At 41.6% G+C, this 27,590-nt stretch overlaps 1 protein-coding gene across 2 annotated transcripts in view; it reads right to left on the bottom strand.

The window, feature by feature from the left end:
- Positions 1–10,386, bottom strand: part of LOC124276205 (solute carrier organic anion transporter family member 4C1-like) — a 59,334-nt gene extending 48,948 nt beyond the window's left edge. Inside the window, exon 1 of one of the 2 annotated variants that reach the window (XM_046711864.1) lies at positions 10,105–10,386. The gene's annotated coding sequence lies outside the window, so the exon portion shown is untranslated. The other variant, XM_046711865.1, reaches the window with a different exon arrangement.
- Positions 10,387–27,590: the final 17,204 nt, after the last annotated feature.

Raw genomic sequence — 27,590 nt, 5'->3', positions numbered from 1 at the left:
ACCTGGAAGGAACTCCCGTGGTAATACAGGTTTCAGTCGTTTACCAATTTGGTGCAACTCCTAGGCATGTGTACGGTGTGAAAATGCGAACCCTCGACCGGAAGTTTTTAAAACCACAAGGGATGCAACTCTGCATAGTGAATTATTGAGCCCAGGGCCCCGTTTCACAAAGCTCTCGTAGGCCTAAGATCTCGTAACTTTTCTCGTAGCATTCGTACTTCCTATGTTACAGTAAAGCAGGTACCAATGCTACGAGAAAAGTTACGAGATATTAGGCCTACGAGAGCTTTGTGAAACGGGGCCCTGGACAATATGGCCGCTCGATTCCCCGAACTGGGATGAAACCATTAGGAGCTTCACGGACTGAAAACCGTACGTTTCCCCTTGGTAGAGAAAACCAAATATTTACATTCTTTAGTCACTTCACTGACTGACTGACTGAGTTTAGTTTTACAAAACAAATTCAAAGTCACAGAGTAGTCTAACGATGAGTCTCTGAATCGATATGACGAGCCAACGCTTTTGACCCCACCGTAAACAAATCAAAGTCACATCTAACATGAGTCTCTGAAATATATCATTTTGACAGTAACCCCCAGTGAGATGGGGCCCCAGACCCAGTGAGATGGGAGATTCAGAGCCTGTGGAAATCTAAACTTGTTTCATTTAGGGCTTTAGCATTGCAGGGAGGGAAAATAATGTGGTTCAGCGACTGTGAGACAGACTAGTCACAGAGTTCTGCGATGCTTTGCAGGGCTGTTTCTGGTTACTCTTGAAGGCAGTGATGGGGTCTCAACTGTTGAAGTATAGATTGTGAATAATAATTTCAGAACGCTTCCTATCATCACACGTATCCAGCTGTCATAGGAGAATATATTCACGGGCGCCAGAAGTCTTGCCATCATCCAAACAGGCTTTCGGAATAAACATCAATATATTTTCAACCAAAACCGTAACACGGGGCTAAGTAATTTAAAAATGTTTAGTCCCTCTTCCATAACACAAACTTTTAAAACAATTGGAATAGTTAGGAAAGCTACGGTATTATCATTACGACCTGGGAAATCAAACTTTGGCGTGAACTCACTAAATGCAATTGTATACTAATTAGATCCACATGCACCAGAAAAAAACTCATCCGGACCTCAGCGTCTGGTATACCGTCACTCTCGTGCTCCATTCGTGAATGTCATGACTGTACAGAGAAGCATTTCCGACGGATGTCGTGTGAATGTCATGACTGTACAGAGAAGCACTATCAACGGATGTCGTGTGAATGTCATGACTGTACAGAGAAGCACAATTGACGGATGTCTTGTGAATGTCATGACTGTACAGAGAAGTACTACCGACGGATGTCTTGTGAATGTCATGACTGTACAGAGAAGCACAATTGACGGATGTCTTGTGAATGTCATGACTGTACAGAGAAGTACTACCGACGGATGTCTTGTGAATGTCATGACTGTACAGAGAAGCACAATTGACGGATGTCTTGTGAATGTCATGACTGTACAGAGAAGTACTACCGACGGATGTCTTGTGCATGTCATGACTGTACAGAGAAGCACTATCGACGGATGTCTTGTGAATGTCATGACTGTACAGAGAAGTACTATCAACGGATGTCCTGTGAATGTCATGACTGTACAGAGAAGTTCTATCAACGGATGTCTTGTGAATGTCATGACTGTACAGAGAAGCACTATCGACGGATGTCTTGTGAATGGCTTAAGTTTCATTGCTGTCACTTCCTGCACGGTTAGTGTATTACAGAAAGTCAGATATTTAACTCTCACTGAACAAGTAAAACGCAGGCAGTTGATTCACAAACAGTAGAATATGTAGGTGTGCTTGTTTGAGAGAGAGTGAGTGAGTGAATGTGGTTTTACGCCGCTTTTCGCAATACTCAAGCAATATCACGGCGGGGGACACCAGAAATGGGCTTCACACATTGTAGCCTAGACTAATGCTTAGTCTCTGAATATAATTTTGATAGTAACAAACAAGCCCATTTAAATTGAAAAGGAGGCCCAGGGAGACCAGAGATTCAGACCTGAGGAAATCTAGACTTGCTTTATTTAGGGCTTTAGCACTGCAGAGAGGGCTAGGCAGTAGGGGAAATACTGTGGTTCAGGGACTGTGAGACAGACTAATTGTACCCCTGTTGAGAATCGAACCCGGGTCTTCGGTGTGACGAGCGAATGCTTAACCACTAGGCTACCCCACCGCCCCGTCTGAGAGAGAGACACAGAGAGTGTAATACCGATGAAAAAAGCTGTAAATAATGCATGTATCACAAAACTACTTGTTATACCAGAATAGATCAGATTCAGAAGGTGATCGTTTTTATTTGTTTTATAATTTTAAACAAATGTGAAGACACTTAAATCAATGAATTTATGTTAATATGTTTTGTATCTCTCTGATGCGTTAGTAGCTCATGAAAAGGCATTAAAGTATTATTCTATTCTATTCTATTTTATTATGTACATCTTTCTTCTCAATGGTTTCTTCTAAATTACATGAAAATAAACGTATTAGAAGATGCTTAACACGTCTTTAAAATTTCATAGCGGTTACTCAGAGTGCATGTGCACTAAGAACGCCTGCCAAGATTGAGAACGACTCCAATCCTCTTCAGGAAGCAGAGTACTGCCAACCATACACATCCTGAATCCTACATCAGGATGGTTCCATCAGTTGTTTGCGGTTGCGCTACATGGCCTCAGTGCTTATCCTTCGTCGCGTTGGGTCACTTCATTGTTAACTTGCTACCCGTGAAGGTCCGGGTCAGAATTGGTCTTCAGCAACCCGTGCCTGGCGTAAAAGGCGACTAACAGGATCGGGTGCTCAGCCTAGTTGACTTGGTTGACATGTCATCCTATCCCAATTGCGCAGATAGATGCTCATGTTGTTCATCACAGGATTGTCTGGTCCAGACTCGATTATTTACAGACCGTCGCCATATAGCTGGAATATTGCTGGCGTAAAACAAAAATCCAACCCAAAATATCCTGTGTACGTGTAACAATGATTTAGGACAGTCGTAGCGATACGATATCTTTGTGAAACGTAGCCCAGAACCGTAGGATGACCATGTAGGTAGAGTAAATGCAAATGACCAGTTACTCTTGAAGTGACCTTTATGCGATGGTAAAGATGTCCATGTATGTGTGAGCGTCACTTATACGTGTTCACTGTGTATGTGTATATATGTATGTTTATCTTACCTCACACATAAATGTCGCTTTCTGATTGGCTGAGCGCTCTTTTATTATTTTCAATGTACCCCGCTTACAAGCGAGTAACATTTCAATGTACCCCGCTGTCAATTGCAACTCATTTGGTACTTCGTGGTAGTAATTCTTTTTCTCGAATTACATTGAATCACGTATATGATGTACGGACATTACCGATGTTTTGCGAATGCAAATCGATGGAAGGGAGATAACTATAAATCTGTTTTTCTTGTCAGCAAAATCTAGCGATGGGTACAAATCTTTTTGTAGCCATCGCTAGATTTTGCTGACAAGAAAAAAGAATTTTCGCACTTCAAAGAATTCAAAATTAACATTAAGGTGTTCGGTAAGATAAATACGTTGTTCACTGGTCCCTCGGGGCCCATGGGTTGGTGAACAACTTATAATGAACTCTGTTCTACAACCGCTAAGGCATTCGACATATTATTAAATTACTTTGGCAGTTTTGACTGTTGAACTGTAGTTGGATGTCTACATTTGAGCATTTGTTCTTATAGTCAGTGACAGACACAGCTAAACCTCGTCACCCCTGAGATCCATCTTTCTGGTGATTTCTAACAAAATATTTAAAACTATCGTCAGTCAAAATGCGACGCTCCAAATCAATCGACCACGGAACAACAATCAGAGTCCTTCGAAAATGCTATCCTGATAATTAGGTTTTCGTGCTAACCGAGTCAACACACACTGAATACCAAGGTAAACTACTTTTTCTTTCTTAAAGAGTCTAGTTAATCGTACACACATGGTCTTAGCGAGAATTTCACAGTCCGAAGAATTTTTTCAGTGTATTTTACAGTTGATATTTCTCACATTTCTGACTTTCGAATTATCAGTTGCGAACAACCTGTTTGTGCACATGAATTTGAAAACACATTTGAAATAGGAACGGGAAACGAAAACTGAATGGTCTGCAGTGTGTAAAATATATTAAACCATTCATGTGCAAGTTCTCCATATGTTATGCATCCGGAATGACGCACAAATCACAGCGTTGCCCCAACCCCAACATCGAAGTTGATGAGAAGCACAAGTTGAAATTTTCGTAATGATCGAAAACCCGTTGCGTGTCTTCGTGGTGTTATTTCGCACGACTATAATCTCATCGCGTGCGCGCAAACACATAAATACAAAGCTTACCCACTTGCAGTCTCCCTACATTAAGGGCAATGATTTCAGATAGATCGCAGAGCATTAAGCATGGCTTAGCGACCGACACGCTGTGAAAGTGCACCAAGACCCACTCTTGTGGAAACACCGGAAATATTTTCAAATGAAATCATGTCACGGTTGTTTTAAACGAACGCATGGCTGAGACACAAGACTGGGTCTTTAAAACAATTAAAACTAACTAAGACTGAAATAATTCCAGCGAATAAATTTCAGCCGCCATTAAAACTGACCTTGGCCAATATTTTTTAAACAATGATAAGGAACAAGTCTATTTTCGTTTTACAATGGATTTTTGAAAGATTATGTAATAATTAGTAGTAGTAGTAGTAGTAGTAGTAGCTGCAGTAGTAGTAGTCTGTCTTACATTAAACGCATTGTTTTCCCCACTACCTAGCCACCCCTGCAATGCTAAAGCCCTTATTGAAACAAGTCTTGATTTCCTTTGTTTCTGAATCGCCCATCTCACTGGGGTTCCTTTTCGATTTCAATGTGGCCAGTTGTTGCTATCAAAATTATATATATATTCAGAGATTAAACGTTAGTGTACAGCAATAACAACAATAGCAGTAGTAGTAGTAGTAGTAGTAGTAGTAGTAGTAGTAGTAGTAGTAGTAGTAGTAGTAGCAGCAGCAGCAGCAGCAGCAGCAGTAGTAGTAGATGAAATCGCTTTTTTACATTTAAGTTAGTCAGGGATGATGAGTGGAATGTCACTGCCTCAAACTAGTAGGATAAAAGTTAACTAGAATTAAACCATTGTGATGGAACTATATATAAACCAATATGATGACGTCAAGCCATTGTTCTTGCAGTTTATTCTGAACCGGGAACACTTAACGCGCATTTCCCCAGGTCAAACTGACGCAACAATTAGTCATCGTCCAATATGACAAAGAAGTTATAAATCAACCAAAACGTGGGAAGTAGAAGACACATAGTTTCACAAAGTCTCCATTCCATATTACGCAATAGTTTAGAAAGTTAATAAACCCAGAAGACTTGTCCCGATTAGATGACGCGATGTCGATTTCACATCCCACGGATACCGCTTTGAGTTGTACATTTCAACCATAAACAATAACGTGTCTGACAGTGTTATGACAAGTTGATACTGACATCAAGGGTGCACTAAGTACTTTGCATATCTCCACGGGGACAGAAAGCAAAAACCTGTGAATGTAACTGCACAAGTAGCATTTATATCATGTTCCCTGAATAAATCTCCTCTTTCGAATAACAATATGATTAAGTCCTTTGTGGCCCAAATACAAAATGTCAGTTTATTATCGTTTAGAAAAAGCATGATCGGCACTTCAAATCAAACCAATTAAGTTGTTCTAAGTTCATCAACATGATGTTTTTAAATACCACTGTAGAACGTTGCGACCTTTTCCCAATTACGAATGCAGTATTACGCAATCAAGAATCGGCAATATGTCGACGTCACATGTGAGAGATTAATTACATCCAATGTGGCGTTGTATCAACAAAGCGTTTGATATAAGGCGACTACTTGTGCCTCGTCAGTGGTATCGCTATAGCAACCATTGCTCCTTAAACTGGGAGGGTGGTTCCAAAGATCTGGAGCGCCTCGCTACCACCAGCCTCTGAAAACATGCCCCTTATCCGTTTTAGAGCCAAACAGGTCGTTTTACCAACGCGGTACAACTGTAGTTGGGGAAACGGTAGAATATTTCCACCTACACATAAAGACGTTCGCTTTCTCAAAATATAACGGCTAATCTTCGTCTTCCCCAAACTAACCCTACAACCCTACCAACTGTGGGAGGTCCCCATATCTAGCGGCACCGCATCGTACTTGGGGATTTACTACAGCGGAGAAACGGTATTGCACTTTAAGTACGATGACGGGTTCTCATGGACGGGTCAACGATTTAGTGTGCCGTAATTAAAGAATGGAGTAACTTTCATAATTCGATACCCTTGAGAACAATTTATGCCCCTTGGTAACTGACGTAACTAGGTTTGTTTATTTTCTACCAGGCCCGATTAGGTGTCAGACTGACATTCCAACAACTTCAACAAAAGGAATTCCGCTTCGTGCAACAGGTGCCTGTACTGAATTATTGACACGCCGCACACATTAACAATGACATGACACGTTTTGTTTTAGATATTTTAAAAATAGTTAAATTTACATGTCTTCTGTGGTCCAGTTTGATTGATTTACATATTTGTGACTATTTTGATAAATAATAAAAACATAAATAAAAACATCAATACTGATTTAGAAACTACTATGTATATCATAAGTAAAAAATTTCATTACAAACATAATTTCGTATGATACCGTTATGTTCTCGTTATTAACAGTTAACTTAATTCAAATTAAGAAAAATGAAAACTTTATGACAAACATGGACTGTAGTCTGTCTCATCGACCCTAGAGAATACATATCAAAGGGAGACCAGCTCAAGTTAGAACGATTTGGCAAGATTGCCTCAGCTAAACAATTCAGCATTGCTGTGCTTCCATATGGATATATTTTATTTTTTGTAGATATATATTTTAAATACGACAGTTTTGTTTCTGGGGCTAAATATCAGTCCAATAAACACCGAGCACGATACACCTTACGGCCATTGACTGCAAATGAGGTTTTGGTTTGGGTTCCCCTGTTCCGTGGCATACAGATGGAGGCTGTTAGACTCGCTCGGTAACACTTGGCAGTGGCAAAGAGGCCGCTCCGAGTTAAGCCCTGATAATGTAACTTCCGTCTGGAAAGTAATTATTTCATTCCAAGGAGTCCTCTAAAAAGACGTGCTGTGTCATAAATAGACCTACAGTCTCAATGAAATATACACACGTCATTCAACACGTGTTTAGCACAGAAAGAGGGCGGTGTTGTTATTCGAAATCTCAAAAACGACTTTTCATTTTTACGTCATATGTTTAGAATACAAAATGTCATTCCCGTTTGACTTTCCGTTTGTACACATATACAGACATATACAAGTCGTATATATTAATAACAAAATTGAATTTCATAATTTTAGAGTCGTGCCATCGGTTTCACAAACGATTTCAACACATCTGAAGAACAGGCTGACTTAATGAGACGAACGCAGGGTACCATCGAATAACCGAAAGAAGAAAGAGCCATTATTACATCAAAACGTGAATTTATTAAGCTTTATCCGGGCATGAACGATATACATGTGTAGCCCCTAACCAGCATGAACAAATACAAAGCCAAAGTTCGTTAACCATGTGCAGACCCTCCGGTCAAGTCATCAATGTTTACGAGGGGCAGGGAGATTGATATCTCTGAAGTGACCGGTACGATGGTCCTGAATGTGTTTATGGAGGAGCCATGCACTTAAGCCATGCTTCTAATCAACACGTGGAATATGGACGCGTTGTTTAGTAGGCCTGTGAACGCGAGTGTGTAATGTTATACATGTAGTCAGTGGGTAACGTGCGATCCTCACGAAACACTGGGAATGTATGTAGATTTCATGGCGTAGGTCAAAGTAATTACTAGTAAACTCTTCGTTCCTCAATACAGCAGGAAGGGTGAGAGTAGTGGTACAAAACCACGATGCAAAATTATCCCGTCACTGAGATGCTGAGGGAATATCCCCCGACCCTCCGCCCACTACGAGTAACCCCTCACCCACCCCACCCCCAGATCACCCTACGAATACGCAACTATCCCATTTAATCTCTGCACACCTCACTATCAATTATTATCTTCTTCACACCCACTATCCCCAATCACCCCCTCACCCAGCCACTACCCTCCTATATCGTCCCCACACACCTCGCTATCCCCCTCATACCCCAGTATCCCCATCCTCCTCCACACACCAGATGTCCCTTCCCCAACCCACATCAACACACCTTCCCCCCCCCACACACCATTGCCCACTATCCCTCACAAAACAGACCCGCCCTATCCCCTCGACAAAGATCAGCCGTGATTTAGTCTGCCACACAGACATTGAAACAAATATATCCAAGAAAACCCTGAATATATACCAAGTGTAGATTACCATTGTTTCTGAAGAAAGTCACTGGGCTCCTTTATTTTGTAGTTATGAATATAATTGAATATAATTTAGAAACCGTATTGTCTGAATATAATAGACTTACGTTTAGTTGAATATGTAAAATATGTAGCCATTAAACCCATTTAAATTGAAAAGAGTGAGACCAGAGATGGCTGAACCTGAGTCTAGCTTGCTTTATTTAGGGCTTTAGCATTGCAGAGAGGGCTAAGCATTGGGGAAAATAATATGGTTCAGGGACTGTGAGACAGACTAGTAAAATATGTTCATTTCAGAGACAAGATGTCAGTCTAGCCGGGTTTCAATGGATAGATTTACGTGACACGTCAAAGTCATTGTAATTGACATTAATTGCATAGATTACGTCTAGAATAGATGTAATTGCACAAGCGTGTTTCATCACATATTTAGCAACACGATGTCTTAACATGTTCTCTGACACTCACCATCGTAATGACATTTCTTATACGATTGCCATTCAACACCATTACATCCACCGCTAAGCCGTTTAAGATACTTAAGTGCTCATATGAAAAATGATAATGAAGTATTTGGTATACACATGCAGCAACTTCATTTAAGGAAATATTCTAGAGGTAGGTACAAACATCTGAAATGCAACCCTGGCTAGTCATGACATTCAATGAATCATGATGGGATCTGTTAGTGAACAATAAACAAACATAATGAAGCGAACATGAGAACGTATCAGCTAAATTCAATGGTACTAGTATACATTTTCATGAACACGTGTCCAAAGTGAAAAAGAAAATCAGTAAGCCTCATAAGCCTATATTATGCATTTGCTTACTAAGCATTTAAGCCACACTGTCTTCATGTTTACATAACCCGAGATGCAAGTGAATGTCTGAGACAAAGGTGAATGCACTGCAAGAAACCGCTCGATCTTTCCCAACGAAATCACGCCAACATCTTGATCGATATTTGTGATCGATAGATAAATCCCGTAGTCATCATTGTATTCATTAGTCAAAATCACTCGTCTAATTATACCCAAATGAGCATAACGACAATCTTCGTTGTGGTAATAAGAGAGTCTGGAGCATTCACGTGTCACTGAATTTAGATAGTATTATTAACATTCTCAACGCATGGGCGCGTTTGTAAAACCCCGTATTTACATCAGACAGAGCCTGTTTGGTGTTTACTTAAACTCCAACAATTGAGTAAACATCGTCTTATCTTGAACAGATCGCGCAATAACGAGGGGGTGGAACTTTCTTGAAAGTTGACATTGATGTCGTCCAGTGCCTATCGCTGGTGCAGGTCTGCCACGGTGACGTCTGATAAGACAACTGTTGCAACTAGCTGTGTGGCTGGTTGACTGATGGTTTGGGCAAAACAGGTCCTGGTGTAAGATTTATTTTTGCATCTCGGGAGAAAGTTTGCCAGTACCCAATATCTCGGGCAGGTTCGCGCGTTACACGTGTAGGCTGGGAAACACGCCTGCAGGATGTGCAGTGACGGATATTGCGAGATCATATGCTGTATACATAAATCTACAGAGTAAACACATGTTGTATACAGACCTGCTCACGAAGGACCTTTAATCCGGCATCGCTAGTACTTGAATAACAGTGACGTGTCACGTGACGTGCAACACTTCCTGAAGCCTTACCTTTGACCTTGAGGCTGTTCCAGACTCCTCCCAAGGTCCCAGTATGGAGAGGGGTAAACAGGAGCCATATGGTGTCAGTGGGCGAGAACTGACCGCTGTGATCCCACGTGCACGGCCTCATTTCCCGGCAGATCGTAGCGAGCTGTTCATGTATCTTCCATGGCGGCCGTTCTACTAGCAGCTGAGCGCTGAAGGCAGACTGCACGGACACGAGGCCTGCTTGGGGTTTACAATCGATCGACTCTTCGTGAAGCGTCGTTTTCCAGCCTGGTAATACAACACAACGCGTTGCGTTCTCCCGTACTTGAACACGCCTGTTCCTTCACCCTAGTTACGCGACGATGACGTCAGGCATGTGACGTCAGAAGCCGATTAATTATGAGGTCGCTAACGTCTCTATCGATATGGATTTTCTCAAGCCACTGATTGACTCCATTTCGACGAGAACAGCCGCGGGCATAGACCTGACCTGGGAAACACATCTTGTGTATTACGTGGACCTATGGCATCGTCAAATTAGCATCCTTGGAGTTGTTTGTGGAACTATTCGAGAGGCAGACCATATTTTTACCGTTATCTGACTAATGAGTGGCTTGATTGCGGAGCTAGTGTGACATAAGCAGCGGTGGAATAACGCCGGTCAATAAAGATCGATATCAACTGATGGCGGGCCCTAATCGTTGCGCTTCTTAGTCCTCACACTTTAACCTCGCACTGAGATCGATGAAGACTAGCTGAGAGCTTAGCGTTTTCACTTGAACTTCCATTACCTCCCCTTCGATAAAACTTGTTGCGTGGAACCAGTTCTACAGCATTAAATAGCACTACAGAGGAGTGCAATCTTGTGCCAAAATTTTATCGGCAAAACAGGTTCCAATAATGTGATACTGTGTGTAGAATTTTGTGGTATTGACGAGGAAAAAACAAAACACTCTAACCTGTTTCAAATATAATTATGTGTAGTGAGTGAGTATGGTTTTACGCCGCTTTTAGCAATATTCCAGCAATATAATGGCGGGGACACCAGAAATGGGCTTCATACATTTTACCCATCCGGAAAATCGAACCCGGGTCTTCGACGTGAAGAACGAAGGCTTTAACCACTGGGCTATCCCACCGCCCCTAATTATGTGTAAGTTGACACACTGAAGTGAGTGAGTGAACTTTGTTTTACACCGTTTTAACGGTATTCACGTTATATCACGACGTGCCAGCTTAATGTGAGAGAAAAGCCTGAAGTGATGCAAGTTTTAGACATGGGGCGCTTTGTTGAAACCCACAAACACGTCTATGGCGCTGGCAAACCGAGAAACACAACAAAGGCTTTGAGGGATTCAAACCCACGATCATAGCTTCCGGGCGCGCCAACGGTGCCTGAGACGAATGGCCTAACCACATGTGCGTTTTGTGTGCGTCCGTGCGTGTGTGTGTGATGGTAGGGTTGAGAGGGAGAGCACTTGGAATGACAACAATGCTTTATGGAAAGATACCAATTATCGGGGGAAAACGCGTAAGTGAATATTGCATAAAAATATACTTCGTGGCAACGAATAATGGATGTGTTGTTTTTTTCCATCTCCAAACAGCAGCCAGTGTTTGTGGTTACACGTTATATTAATGGACCCGCCTTACGCTAACACACCAAGCGAGTTAACGCGTCCAGTATACACTCATATATTCCTGCAGGAACGTGTATTGACGGATTGTAAGGTGCGTGTTAATGAAAGAGAAAATAACTGAAAAATATAATATGTATAAGGTAGTTATTCTAACGGCGATATTAATCGTGCAACACATGTTATAGCCGCTATACCATCTGCTCGAGATATTATTTCGATAGAAAGCAACGATAGGGTTAACACAACGTTCATGCAGGGGGGTAGACACATTTGACACGGCCCAGTTTCGTTGCACAGCTTTCAGATAAGATCGAGCAGTCTTATGCGAAAATTTCGACGAGCTTCATACCTATCAGGGTTGTACAACATTCAAAGCTTCAGTTAATGTTTATGATAGACATGTAATGGACATTTCCAAATTGACAAAAAACAACGTCCCATACTATTCCCAACCCACTCATGTCATTAGTGCCACATGCATTTGTTTCCGTTTGGTCCAGTTCCACAAATAATACTAGCGCTAAGACGATCGTAGGTGTACACAACGCCGTGAATCATTTACGATGATTTGAAATTGATTTCAAGGATACATGTACATGTATTTATACCATAGTCGTAGAGTGAGTGAGTTTAGTTTTACGCCGCACTCAGCAATATTGCAGCTATATGGCGGCGGTCTGTAAATAATCGAGTCTGGACCAGACAATCAACTGATCAACAACATGAGCATCGATCTGCGCAATTGGGAACCGATGACATGTGTCAACCAAGCCGGCGAGCCTGACCACCCGATCCCGTTAGTCGCCTCTTACGACAAGCATGGGTTGAAGGTACATTCTAACCCGGATCTTCACGGGTCCATAGTTGTAGAGGTAGCATACTACTGTGAGTGATATTTGTAACAAACAAACAAACATTGCTGTTACGGGTGTGGTGATTGTTGATGTATTTAGGCAGTACTCACGCATCTAAAAACCAAAACGTCAACGCGTAAAAATTTAAACTTACAAGCTCCTTAGGAATTGAAAGTATAATTCAAAACCTAGACCGGTACACCATGGCACACAAGCCTTATATGTAATAAATACATCCCAAAGAGGTAAAGGGACTTACATGTATACCCCTATCTCTCAAAAGACAAACCCGTGAAGATCCAGGCTAGAATTGGTCTTCAGGAACCTATGCTTGTCGTAAGAGGCGACTAACGAGATCGGGTGGTCAGGCTCGCTGACGTGGTTGACACATGTCATCGTATTCCAATTGCGTAGATCGATGCTCATGCTGTTGATGACTGGTTTGTCTGGTCCAGACTCGATTACTTGCAGACCGCCGCAATATAGCTGGAATATTGCTGAGTGCGGCGTTAAACAACAAACCAACCAACCAATCAAAAAACGAAATGTATCTGCTATGGTTCCTTAACTTTCCACCACCTGTACATATGTCATGCCGTTGTGAAGGTCACGTCCATTGCTGTTTATGCGAATGACAATTTGATGAGTAAACATCATATGTTTGTTGTTATAAGCTCGGCAGATGGATCACCGGAGTCAGATGAATGCTCCAGCAGACATAAAAGCAGGCGGGTTCTTTTGAACTGGTGAAATGGCCCCCTTCCGACGCTTTGTGGCATTCAGGACTCGACGTCTACGGAAAGCCATTAGGTCTGACCCAATACAAGACCTTCTGACTCAAACTACAACACAGAGATGGACTTGGACTGAGGAATAAACGACCCCGCAGCTACATTCTTAGTCTGTCTCACAGTCTCGAACCGCATTATTTTCCACCTGCCTTGCCCTTCCTACAATGCTGAAGCCCTAAATGAAGCTAGTCTAGATTACCTCAGGTTCTGAATCTCCCATCTCGGTGGGGCTCCTTTTCCATTTGTTTGTTGCCATCAAATCTGTTATATATTTAGAGACTAAGCGTTAGTCTACCGCATTCTGAGAACGCTAGCATAGAGACGTGACGGTACGATGCCAATGGGAGTAAAATAGCCTATCTGTCATTGTCGACTGCAGATAGAGATTTGTCACTGCCCAAGCAGAGACAGACACCTTCATGGACGTATCCTGCTACCCAACACCGACACACGATGTAACGATGATACCATTTACACTTAACGAGTAGTAATTCTATATTTATCGTGTTTATCACATAGGAACATGTGTAATATCACAGACTGATAAATCGACAATAGTTATACAAAATCGCGGCAGGTATCAACTACACCCACATGACGTGCATGTACATCTCACAGATGTTCAATGAGGTTAAGGTCAGCGTATTTTGTCGCCCAATGTAATACATATACCAGATGTTTCCATTCCTAAACATACCAATTGATACACGAGCTGCGCGTTGGCGGGATCGATCCGTTTCGACTTCTAGCTGATGACCGAGTTACGTCAAGATCACAAAAACAAACTCATCAATATCAGCTTTATGGTTGGGAACGGTCCGGAATTTCGTTCGAGCACGTCTTCAACCACGACTCCTGCCCTCTGTAAAGGCGACACTAAACACATAGGGACACTTGTGACGCACTATGACGTCGTGACGGCGTTGGGACACCCATGACGCACTCTCACGTCATGGCGACGTTTTGACACCTATGACGCACTTTGACGTCATGGTGACGATGGGACACCTATGATGCACTCTAACGAGGTGTCTCATCGTCGCCATGACGTCAAAATGCGTTATAGGTGTCAAAACGTCGCCATGAGAGAAACATTTACAACGCACACACCACACTTCACATATACACAACAAAAATACACCACAGTACACATACAGATAACATACACACCACACTACACACATACAACACACTACACATATACACAATATGCACACTACACATATACACAATACACTACACATATACACAACATACGCACTACACATATACACAACATACGCACTACACATATACACACCACACACACAACAAAATGCACATATACATAACACACACAGCACAATACACAATATACACACACACACACACATACACTACACACATACACACACACATACTACACACACACATACACACACACTACACATATACACAACACACACATACAACACACACACACACACACAACACACACAACACATACACACACACACATACACACACCACACTACACATATACACAACACACTACATATACACACACACACTACACATACACACAACACACACATATACACACACACACACACACATACACAATACACAACACACACATACACACACACATACACAACACACACATACACATACACACACTACACATATACACACTACACACACACACACACACACACACACATACACACACTACACACATACACAACACACACATACACAACACACTACACACATACACAACACACATACACATCACACTACACACATACACATCACACTGCACATATACACACCACACTGCACATATACACAACTCACTACACACATAAGGAACTACACACATACACAACACACTATACACATCACACTACCCACATACACACCACACTACACACACACACACCACACTGCAGATATACACACTACACACATACACATCACACACGCCACACACATATGCACAGACCTGTGAAGGTCCGGGCTAGTATATTGATCTTCAGTAACCCATGCATGACGTAAGAGGCGATTAACGGGATCGGGTGGTCAGGCTCGATGACTTGGTTGACACATGTCATCGGTTCCTAATTGCGCAGATCGATGCTCATGCTGTTGATCACTAGACTGTCTGGTCCGGACTCGATTATTTACAGACCGCCGCCATATCGCTGAGTGCGGCGTAAAACTAAACTCACTCACACATATGCACACCACACCAAACACAACACATACTACACACAACCACACAGCTCACACAAGACTAACATCCAGTCTCTCTGAAATGAACATATTTTACAGAAAAGAAGGTTCATAAACAAATAATCATAAAAAAATAATGTAATGAATAGGAGCCCATAGACTTTCTTCATTTTCGGAACCTGTGGTAATCTGGACTTCCCACATATTCTTGACTAGGCTAATGCTAGTCTCTGAATACATATCATTTTGATAGTAACAAATCAAACCCATTTAAATTGAAATGGAGCCCCAGTCAGATTGGAAATTCCACGCGAAAAGGGAGATGCTGAACCTGAGGAAATCTAGACTTGCTGCATTTAGGGCTTTATCATTGCAGGGAGGGCAAGGTAGTAGGGAAAATAATGTGGTTCAGGGACTGTGAGATAGACTTATTCTTGACTTGCATGGGCTTTCTTGGATATATTTGTTTCAAGGTCTGTATGACACAGTACATGCACCACACACACCACTCACACTAACAACACACACAATTCTGAAGGACGTCTTAAACACTGATTAACGACAACACCTACACAATACCGACAGAAAAGCAACTCGCCTCCATGTTGCAATGTAGTGGCATCATCCAAAGTACTCGTCACCCCTCCCCAAGCCCCCCGCCCTCACCTGAGTTGGCCTTTTCCGGGCGGATGCGAGTGGCTGTCACCAAGTGTCTCAATATTTCATCAACATCGCTGTGTTGTTTCATTCCAGGCCACGATTTGTATCAGTTTTGTTGACATGCATTGTATTCAAATGGATGACATTTGTGGTGATCATGTTTAAATACAATCAAACGCCAATTCTCTTCCCCTGGTCTATATACACACCTGAACTTGAATAATCTCATAATGCCTATCTATCACTGGATTGCCTGGTCCAGACTCGTTTGATTGCAGAGATCAATAGAAATGCAAATTATTCGAAGGGTACCATTGGCCACCAGACAGAATACTCATGTGTGATTTTATAAAAATAGGTGTGCCCATACCTTAACGAACCTTAACTCCCATTCTTTAACAGTGCACTAAGGTTACCGTAGTGACTTACGATCACCTTAGTGCTTCGTGAAACGAGGCCCTGCTCGTTACATTGCCTCCCTTTGAAATGAGGTCAACCTGAAGGTCACACACACCTGGGCCGGAAGGGGACTCCCAAAGGAGGGTGGGGCTTAAGTGTTCAACAGTCGATTAGGTCACACAAAGGTCACACCTATGTGACGTCATAAAACAAAATAGCCAACCAAAAAGGTCTAATCCCCCAACCCCCCTTACAACAGATGAATAAATCAGTAAACGTCCTGTAAACCTGTAAACCAGGATTTCCTGAGTACTATCATGACTGCAAGAATAGTTCCGCTTCGTTTGTCCTTCACCCTACCCACAAAATATGTTATCATCCAAACCCAGACTTCCTGTTATGTTCACCAGCTTCAGCATTCCAAATGGATGACCCATGTTAAGATGTGAGATTGAGAGTTCCACTGAAATGTAGTGTGATGGGTGCAAAATTCATTTAAATGATTCTGGGTTCGTAATAATTTTTATAATTTTAGGTTGCCGCCAAGGGACATTGAATTATTTCATCCATGCTCTTCAATTTTTACCGTACCATGGCACACAAGTTAAGGACTATTCCGATCCCTGGGTGGAAGGTGAAAAGCTGCAGACTGCTAGTGAATGGTATTCTTAATTTGAGCACTTGACCATGTGTACAACACACTGCTGAATGGTACGTTGGTGGCGGAGAGTAGTTGCATGGGTAAACCGCTTGACCCCTGGCCGGTGGGTACTTAAAATTAGTGGTTAAAGTGTTCGCTCGTCACGCCGAAAAACCAGGTTTATTCCACACATGGGTACAGTGTATTAAACCAATCGCAGGTGTTTCATGTCATGATATAAATGGAATTGTGCTCAAAGCGGCATAAGAGCATACTCACTTACTCTGACAGAGACAATTTTATCGAAACAGTCCTAAGTTCAACAAAAGTTGGACGGGAACGATGCTGAAAGAGATGGAATTGTGACTGTCAAAAATCTGTCGTCTCAAACTCCAGCTTGACTGGACTATCAGTGGCGCTGAGAATGAAATTTGATTGCACATTGATCCAAATACCTGGGTAATTTATAACGTAGATCCATGAAGATTCAAAGTTAATGGAATTATTACATATAAAGCACGTTCTAATTTCGAATACGACTAACCGACATTGTAACTAGGAAATGCATCTTAAAGTCTTCAACGACAATGCGGCCAAAAAAAAAGAAATTCTGCATCAGCATTTGTTTTTGTAATGACCTTTTTTACCCATATATCGTAAATATTTGATTAATGAATTGCCGGTTAAGCTTCAGTTAATCTTGGAAATAGTTCACATACATATATCGACTTCAGTGGTAACACCTTGCTCGAATATGCTGGAATGAAAGTACGTGACTATTAATATGTATCATGTATTTTTGAATGTTGTACGTCAAACACGCTACGTAGCGTATCACAGATGTGACAGGAAAATCACCATCCTTGTTTGCAGCTGTTACACACTCTGAGTTTTTAAGAGTTTCAAACAATAGTGTTATGCGCATATTGAACTATTTGAAATCTGAAATAAATAGTGCTGACGGGTGAAAATATTTGAGAACCACCTTATCGCTGGTCTGTTATAGAGACCTACAGTCTGTCTCATAGTCCCTGAACCATATTATTTTCCCTACAGCATAGCCCTCCCTGCAATGCCAAAGCCCAAATGAAGCAAGTCTAGTCTGACTCTCTGGTCTCCCTGGGGCTCCTTTTCGGTTTAAATGGGTTTATTTTGTTGCAATCAAAATTATATATATTCAGGGACTAAGCTTTAGTCAAATACAGGCCCTGATACCAATATACCCAAAATAGCCCATCTAAGTCCAGAATATGTAGCAAGTCTAGATTACCGTTGTATTCAAGTCTGAAATTGTAGAGTTTCTGGGCTCTTTTTTATTATATTTTATGAGTATAATTTAGCAACCGATTTTCTCTGTAATATCTGTTCATTTCAGAGACTACATGCTAGTCTATCTTATCCGTTGCAATCCTGAAATCACCACTTGCCCTGGGAAACGATTTACATTGCTAACGGGCCATACATGATAAGCACATGTGAAATAACGTTAACTCACCGCCAGTCTCAAAAAGGGAAGTGAACTCTTGTTTTCTCGACAGTTCGATATACTGCTCTTATTGGGGGACGAAAGCCTAAAGGGATACAATAGTCTCAAAGTCCCTTAACCACATTATTTCCCCTTCTTTGATCGGGTAGTCAGGCTCGCCGACTTGGTTGACACATGTCATCGGTCCCTACATGCGCTGATCGATGCTCATGCTGTTGATCACTGGATTGTCTGGTCAGACTCGAATATTTACAGACCGCCGCCATATAGCTGGAATATGGCTGAGTGCGGCGTAAACCTAACCTCACTCACTCACCTACCTTTCTGTAATGCAAAGACCCCAAATGACTCTTCAGGTTCTGATCTCCCAGCTCACTGGGAATCCTTATCAATTTAAACGGATTTTTATTTGTTTGTATCAAATTTCTATATTTTTAGAAGCAAAGGGTTAGTCTAGTTACTCTGGTCCATTTAACACCAAGAGCAAGGGTATGCTGTTGACAAGCTAATGACCGTTGTCAAGGTTTATTGGGAATTCGAACTTGCTATCAGCTGGTCGTAGCATTGGCACCTTACTGAACTAGGCTATCAGCCCATCTAGGAGAGGACTATAATGTTATTCACATGTTGATTAATGCTGCAGTAAGCTACGACGGGGGCGCCTGGGTAGCCTTGTGGTTAAAGCGTTCCCTTGTCACGCCGAAGACCCGGGTTCGATTCCCCACATGGATGTCATGTGTCCATCCCATTTCTGCTGTCCCTCGCGGTGATGTTGATGGAATATTGCTAAAAGCGGCGTAAGACTAAACTCACTCACTAGATCGCGACGGTCTGGGCATGTAGCAACTATCCCTGGCATACCCTGGCATGTCTCCTTTTCAATTTAAATGGGTTTATTTGTTTCTATCAAAATTATATATATTCAAAGACTAAGCGTTAGTCTAATTCCTACATTCATTTGTTAAAACGACCTCGAACGCTGAACAGTAAAACCTTCAAAAACCGATTCCAGATTCATGTCAAGAACAGATCAAAATCACGGTCCCGAAAATATAATGTTCCTTTACGATTTAAATAGAATCTAATTCGAACTTCACTCCCTTAGTACTTCCGGACTGACAGTTCCTGAAGTGAACTAGGGAGATCACAAGCTGTTTGTCAGCTTCCCTCCTCTTTGGAAAAGATCCCCATGAGGATTCCAGATTAAAATAGGTCCCAGGAACTCATGCCTGTTGTTAGCGACGAAATAGATCGGCGTTCAGCCTCATTGACTCAGTTGACAGCGTGTCACCGACCCCGACGGTGTGCTGTTTACACCAATCACCGGGTCGCCTGGTTCAGACCATCCTCGATAATCTCCAGGGTATACGTTACGATCACTCTCCACTCTACCCTGGATGCATCCACGGCTTGGCCCGATAATTACATTACCTCCCTTTGCTGGCTCCGCATTCTCACAGTAGCCAATCAGCTAAGCCGCCGTTACATCCGAACTTGCCAGTGTCAACAAAGATAGCGGTCGCAGTAGCGAAGGTTTGTTCGCAGCGCCACTCAGATGTTTGGGGAAATCATACAGACATATTGACAGATCTGAAACTTATAAAAATATATGAAAGAACTCCTTCTACGTCTTTCAGAGTACCTCTGCATTAATTGTGTTGCCAACTTTAACGGTTAGATAATTTAAGAAGCGAAAGTGAGTTGTGATTGGTTCGCTCAAGTTCCCAGCGTAGACACGTGATTGGATAAAAAGTCAGCAAAGGGAGAAAATACAACTATCGGGCCAAGCCGTGGATGAATCCAGGGTATACACTAAACGCCAAAAAAAACCCGTTACCCTCCTGCGTGGACGTCCACTTCTTGGTCTGGCTACGGTGACTCCAGTCTGTCTGAACCCCTACATAAGTTTTATAACCATGATACGGTGGCATCTGAGGGCGTTGGCAACAGCATTGTATGTCGACCCCATCTGCACCATCCCAATGGCTTTTTTTCTCTCTTTCAGCTGTTAATCGTGGCATATTTCTCGTACTTGTGTATCATATCATCTTTTCTAGGCTCTCTTCATACCCTATAGAATCATTCTACATGTGAAATGGATGCAAATACTGCTTGAATATTGCTGCGTTTTGGCGATTGATATTGCTATGTGTAAACAGAAAATGGAAAAATGCTACTTTGCAAGCAACAATGTTAACAAAGATCAATGTAGAAGTTCCTAAACATTTTTTCACAATATCAAAGACACGTTTTACTTGTGTCCAAGAGCGTTCGTCGGGGTCGCTCTCGGATGGTAGTTCAGGATGGTGGACAAAATATGGAAGACAAGTCAGGTGTGTGTTGAAGACAGCAGCAGCCATGTTTATTCTGGTTGGGGAACAATGGTTAAAGCGTTGGCTCGTCACGCCGAACACCCGGGTTCGAATCCCCACATGGGCACAATGTGTGAAGCCCATTTCTGGTGTCCCCCGCCGTGATGTTGCTGGAATATTGCTAAAAGCGGCGTAAAACCAAACTCAGTCAGTCAGTTTATACATAGGGACATTACGCCAAGTTATGCAAGGTCACTGACCTATGCACATGTACATACGTAAGATCCGCTGACGTAGTGAGGTGGTGATTGGCATTTACTGATAGCATTAAGAATTTTAAGGGTCCTGTCCGGATGGTCGTTTATGATAAGAGGGCTACACCGAATGATTGCTGAATACATTAAACAGACAAAGAGGCTAGAATTTCGGTGCACTTTGGATATATATTGAAACAGATATGTTGTTTGAATATATGAAGTTTTACAGAAACTTATTGAAATGGTTTACTCTATGACACTTGTTTTCACTATTGCAAATCAGCAGAAAATGTTTTAAAGGACTGAAATCATAGGAATGATTATTTTACAATTTTACACACTCAACAACAGTTGTTTCTTGTTTTAATAGTTGGAAAATGGTGATTTTAAATGGTTTATCTTTATCAGAAAGCAGAATTTTATTTCAACCTGAAGTTTCCTTTGGACATCTAAATTACTGTTATTGGTTTATTTCGGCATGGACGAAAATGAGACAATTTAATTCTTCTGAAAAAGATGCATTTCACCTAAATATGAATGCATTTGAGAATTTATTTTCGTGATTTGCATAAAGCTGTGTTAAGCTTTCTTGTAAACTAATACCTTCTACCATATCTTTGATAGGTTTTAAGTAATTCATAAAGGTAGGAGGGTAACGTTTCTTTTGGCGTCTAGTGTAGTGGAGAGTGATCGTAACCTATACCCAGGGCGTAGATTTTCGAAGCTCTCTTAGCGCTAAGATAGTCGTAAGTCAATGTTAATGAATGACGCTTGCGACTATCTTAGCGCTAAGAGAGCTTCGAAAATCTAGGCCCTGGAGATTATCGAGGATGAGTTCAGACGCGAAAGTGCAAGTCGCGCATGTACCCGAAATGTTGCGGCGTCAAACAAACAGTGAAAAGAAGACGAAAACACATAATTAGGACACTCTACTTCGGCTCTCTCAGCTGTCAGTTTAAGGAGGTTATAGAGTACTCGACCTCCTCACAACGATGCCTCCATTAGAGTCTTCCGACGATGTCGACAGAGCAAAGAATATACAATTCCCGTGATAAGGGAAAGACGTGTGGTTTAAGATAACAGCCTCAATATTTTTTTATCTTGTTGCGTGAGTGTTGCCGGTTTCAAGTTTCACAAAATAAGAAAAAAACAACACCTGTTATATCTCTCTTTACCCAAGGCGATTCGTTTTTTGAGGCACTAAAACGTAAACAGCTACAGAGGTGTTTTCTTATATCATTGTTACCGGAGTCATCGGCTCTCTACATCCACAAGCTGGTCCAAACTAAAGAAGACAGGACAAAGAAAACACGGGTATATTTTTGCCGTCTATTTTACTGTTAAAGTGATCAACAGAACAGTTCTATTGAATATCAAAGCTTTCTCAACGAAATCAAAGGCAAAGTTTAACCTTGAGATTATAAATGTAACAGTACGTTAACCCGACGACAGGTTGTAAGATTTTGATATATTAAGGTTCTGTTGTTATAGAAATCTTATCCGTGTTGCGCATAAAATCCGTTCACTTATTGCGACTTAACTCTTGAACACAGGGTTTTTCTTAAATTCCTGTAAAAGGCATCTGAAAATATACGCATGCTAAATCGTGGTCTGTCATACAGACCCTGAAGCAAATATATCCAAGAAAGCCCACGCAAGTCTAGAAAATGTGGCAAGTCTAGATTTCCACAGCTTCAGGGCTCTTTTTCATTATATTCTATTTTTATTTACTATGAACATTTTTTCTGTACAATATGTTCATTTCAGAGACTAGTTGTTAGTCTAGGTAAATCGTTAAGCTAACACTTTTGTCCTGGCTAGATTGAACGAAATATAGACTAACGCTTAGTCTCTGGATATATATAATTTGGATAGTAATATGTAACCCAATTTAAATCGAAAAGGAGCCCCAGTCAGATGGTGCACTCAAATGTAACAGACAGCAAGGTGTGCATTAGACTAAGGCTTAGTCTCTGAATATATATAATTTTGATAGTAACAAACAAGCCCATTTATACTGAAAAGGAGCCCTAGGGAGACCAGAGATTCAGAACAATTTGAACGAAATATAGACTAACGCTTAGTCTCTGGAGATATATAATTTTGATAGTAATATATATCGTAAATTTAAATCGATCGTAACCCCATCAGATGGGAGATACGATTACGACTATCGTAGCGCTACGATTGCTTTGAGGAACGGGGCCCCGTTTGATAGTAATATATAACCCAATTTAAATCGAAAAAGAGCCCCAGTCAGATGGGAGATTCAGAACCTGAGGAAATCTAGACTTGCTTTATTTAGGGCTTTAGCACTGCAGAGAGGGCTTGGCAGTAGGGAAATTATTGTGGTTCAGGGACTGTGAGACAGACTAGGTGCGCATGTACATGCATGGTAACCGTTATTCAGGAAGACCAGCTGTATTATAGCATCCCTGCATATATAACTTCAGTACTGTACGTTATGTCTCCGTGCTTGGTCAGTGCCACCTTATGAGCCTGTCGAAGGTCCGGTTAAGAAGTGGTCTGCAGTAACCCATGCTTGTCGTGAGAGGTAACTAATGGCATCGGGTGGTCATTCGCTCTGACTTGGATGACACACATCATCGCCAATTGCTTAGATCGATGCTCACGATGTTGATCACTGGATTGTCTGGTCCAGACTCGATTATTTACAGACACCCACAATACAGCTGAGATATTGCTGAGCGCGGCGTTAAACAACCAACCAACCAACCTTATGAACCAAAGATTTCTTTTAAATCACTGGTCAAGATAATACCGTAAAACTATTTGTATTTTACCCCTAAGAAAGATTTGTTCAGTGAAATGTTTGTCGAGGAACCACTTGCACAAAGCGATCTGAGCGCAAAGATGATCGTAACAGTATTAGGGATAGACTCCAGTATAAACTTAAGGCGGCTTTTGCGCTAAGGCCGATTTGTGAAACGGGACCCAAATGCCTCCTTCAGAGAAACCTCCCAGCAGATACAGACAGATCACATTTGTTTAACGGGCTCTAATTGAAACCCACGACATTTGGCAGCAAGTTATCTTGTGTATAGTTGTGTTAATTATGAGGAAATATACAGATGGAGGAACTCACATACGTTTCGTCCGTTCAGACTATACCGCGAGGGAACGTGAACAGTATTAACGATAGTATATATGTCCAGGGAAAGTTACTCTGACAATTTATCAAGACTGATGAGAGATCCTCTGCATTCGAGGTAGATTACTGGTCAAAGCGTTTATAGTCCCGCGAAGGCCCCGTGTCCAAAGTTGTCTAGACTAACGCTTAGTCCCTGAATATATTAATATTAATTTTGTTAGTAACAAATACACCCATTTTGAACTTGTGAAAATCTAGACTTGCTTCATTTAGGGCTTTAGCATTGCAGGAAGGGCAAGGCAGCTGGGAAATATTGTGGTTCAGGGACTGAGAGACATACTACCAGTTGCAATATTGCTGGAATAGTGCAAAGCACTATATTTGTTCGATCATCCAAATTTTAGGAGGTGTATGACTGGAGTCAATGAATACTCTAACTTAACAGAGGCTGTGTTCCAGTCTCTGAAATGTCACTAATTGTAACGACCAAACTTTATCTTGAAACGGAGCAGATCCCTCGGCCCAGATCAGTGTATTAGCACACAATGCTATCTCGTTGTTAATGAACTAGCTGATAATATCTATATTCAAACAGACTTCCATGGTACGACAAAGGATATATTCCTCATTAGATTCGATACGAATACACGAATATATATTCGCCCTGAAATGAAATATATTTCAGATAACATTAATGAAACTGTCAGCCAAGCAGTCAGTCGGCGCTTCATCATATCATGCTACATATTAGAGTAGTTCACAGCTGGTGTGATGGATACACTGAATAAGTTTCCCACTTTTTTTGTGCAGTACAAATACAACTGTTCTGTAATCACAATGCTTTATCTAAATAGGCGTTTTCCATGTTTGTAAGTCGGATGAAAGGGCATTTCCCAAACCAATATCCGTTACGAGATCCGTTTGGTGATATCAGGCCCAACAGAAAACGGACATCTGTTATTAGATACATTTGGGGATATCAGGCCCTCTAGAATCTGGACGTCTGTTAACAGACCTCTTTGAATATATCAGGCCCTATAGAATACGGGCATCTATTAGACACCTTAGGTGATATCAGGCCCTCAAGAATACGGGCATCTGTTACCAGACACTTTTGTTGATATCAGGCCATGCAGAATACGGGCGTTTGTTATTAGACACCTTTTATTGATGTCACGAATTCTATTATCCGGGCGTCCATTGCTGAGAAACGATTGATGATATCAGGCCATATAGAATTCATGCATCCGTCGCCAGACACCTTTTGTGATATCATGACATCCAGCTTCCAGGCATTATAATCTATAATCCAAACACTTCTGATATCAGGTCTTCCGGTATCCTGGTACCTTTGCTGATACCCGTATGTGCGCCCATAGTTGAAAACGTAAATGGATCTATACTGTAATCAACCGCACAAAATCTAGGATACCCCAGATGAACTTTGACCTAAACATTTACAATCAGCACTAGATGAGTGATACCGTAGACTAACACTTAGTCTCTGAATATTATTAATTTTGATAGAAACAACTTAATTACATTTAAGGGGCGGTGGGGTAGCCTAGTGGTTAAAGCGTCCGCTCATCACTCCGAAGACCCGGGTTCGATTCCCACATACTTTATTGTGTACACTGTGTGAAGCCCATTCCTGGTGCCCCCCTCCGTATTGCTGGAATATTGCTAAAAACGGCGTAAAACCATACTCAGTCAGTCAGTAATTACATTTAAATTGAAAAGGAGACCAAAATCTGAGGAAATCTAGACTTACTTCATTTAGGGCGTTTGCAATACAGAAAGGGCAGTGCGGGAGGGACAATCATATGGTTCAGGGACTGAAGTGTCGGAGCAGCCAGCTGTGCTGACAATACACATCTTCTAACAAACGCGAAACGCTGAACGAGTGTTGTGTATTCATCGAATGACTTTGGTCAGTCCCTGTATGCACATCATTGCCTTACTCAGTATAGAACAGGGGTGTTTGGGGTAGGCTAGCGGTTAAAGCGTTTTTCTTCACGCCGAAGACCCGGATTCGATTCCCCACATGGGTACAATGTGTGAAGCCCATTTTTGGTGTCCCCCGCCGTGATATGGCTGGAATATTGCTAAAAGCGGCGTAAAACTAAACTCAGTCAGTCAGTCAGTCTTCCCCTGGGCAATACAGGGCCGATCTTCATGCTTGTTATGTACATATAAAGGAGGAACTGTTTTAACGAACAATGGTATGTATTTTTTATCAAGCAAGTGACGGAAACTGTCAGCCAACAGGACGAATTTCATGTCCTGCAAAATCTGCCACAATACTTGTCTCAGTAAAGGCAATTAAAGACACTATATACAGTTGTTGAGGCCATTTTGCTTGATTAGTTTCTTCAGTGGTTTTCACATTTTTCATGGTCAAACTGGCCGTGATATTGCTGGGATATTGCTAACAGCGGCGTAAAACCATACTCATACTCGCACAGTACAGAACTAGACTTACGCCTAGTCTCTGAATATATTTTGATAGTAACTGATAAACCATTTATATTGAAAAGGAGCCACAGGGAGATCAGAGATTCAGAATCTGGGTAAATCTAGACTTGCTTCATTTAGGGCTTTGGCATTGCAGGGAGGGCTAGACAGTAGGGGAAAATAATGTGGTTCAGGGACTGTGAGACAGACTAAGTATAGAACATTAATATTCTGACACAATTACCGGGACTGATTCGTTCATACGTATAAACCCAGTAAAGTGCATGCTGACAAAACCGCTCACTCTGCAGAACCATGAATATAACGATTACCAACGTCTCTCCATTTTAACCGAGTAAGCACACACATCTGTTGCGCAAGAAAAAAAATACACAGCCTTTTGCCAAAGAAATTAACAAATGTTTACTGTCTAAATGAATGTTAATTTCTGGCATAAATACGCACAATGTAAACAAAGTTCAGAGATAAGTCAATAGGACAACCTTGGATGACGTCATTCAAGCATCCATGTGGTACTTAGGCAAGGCGCCATGCTCAGATACCGACAGTTTGCAAGTGGCTCTTTCCCTGTTACTGGATTCAGGAAGGAATTTAGAGTTTCAGGAATAAATATTTGTCCTGACTTCAAATGAGGATACATGTTAAGACTGGGGAATCTTTACTG

The sequence above is a fragment of the Haliotis rubra genome, unplaced genomic scaffold, assembly GCF_003918875.1.
Source record: "Haliotis rubra isolate DU_JTF1 unplaced genomic scaffold, ASM391887v1 Scf207, whole genome shotgun sequence".
Classification (NCBI taxonomy): domain Eukaryota; kingdom Metazoa; phylum Mollusca; class Gastropoda; order Lepetellida; family Haliotidae; genus Haliotis; species Haliotis rubra.
The sequence above is the reverse complement of the archived record's forward strand: the minus strand, read 5'-3'. Positions and strand labels throughout refer to the sequence as shown.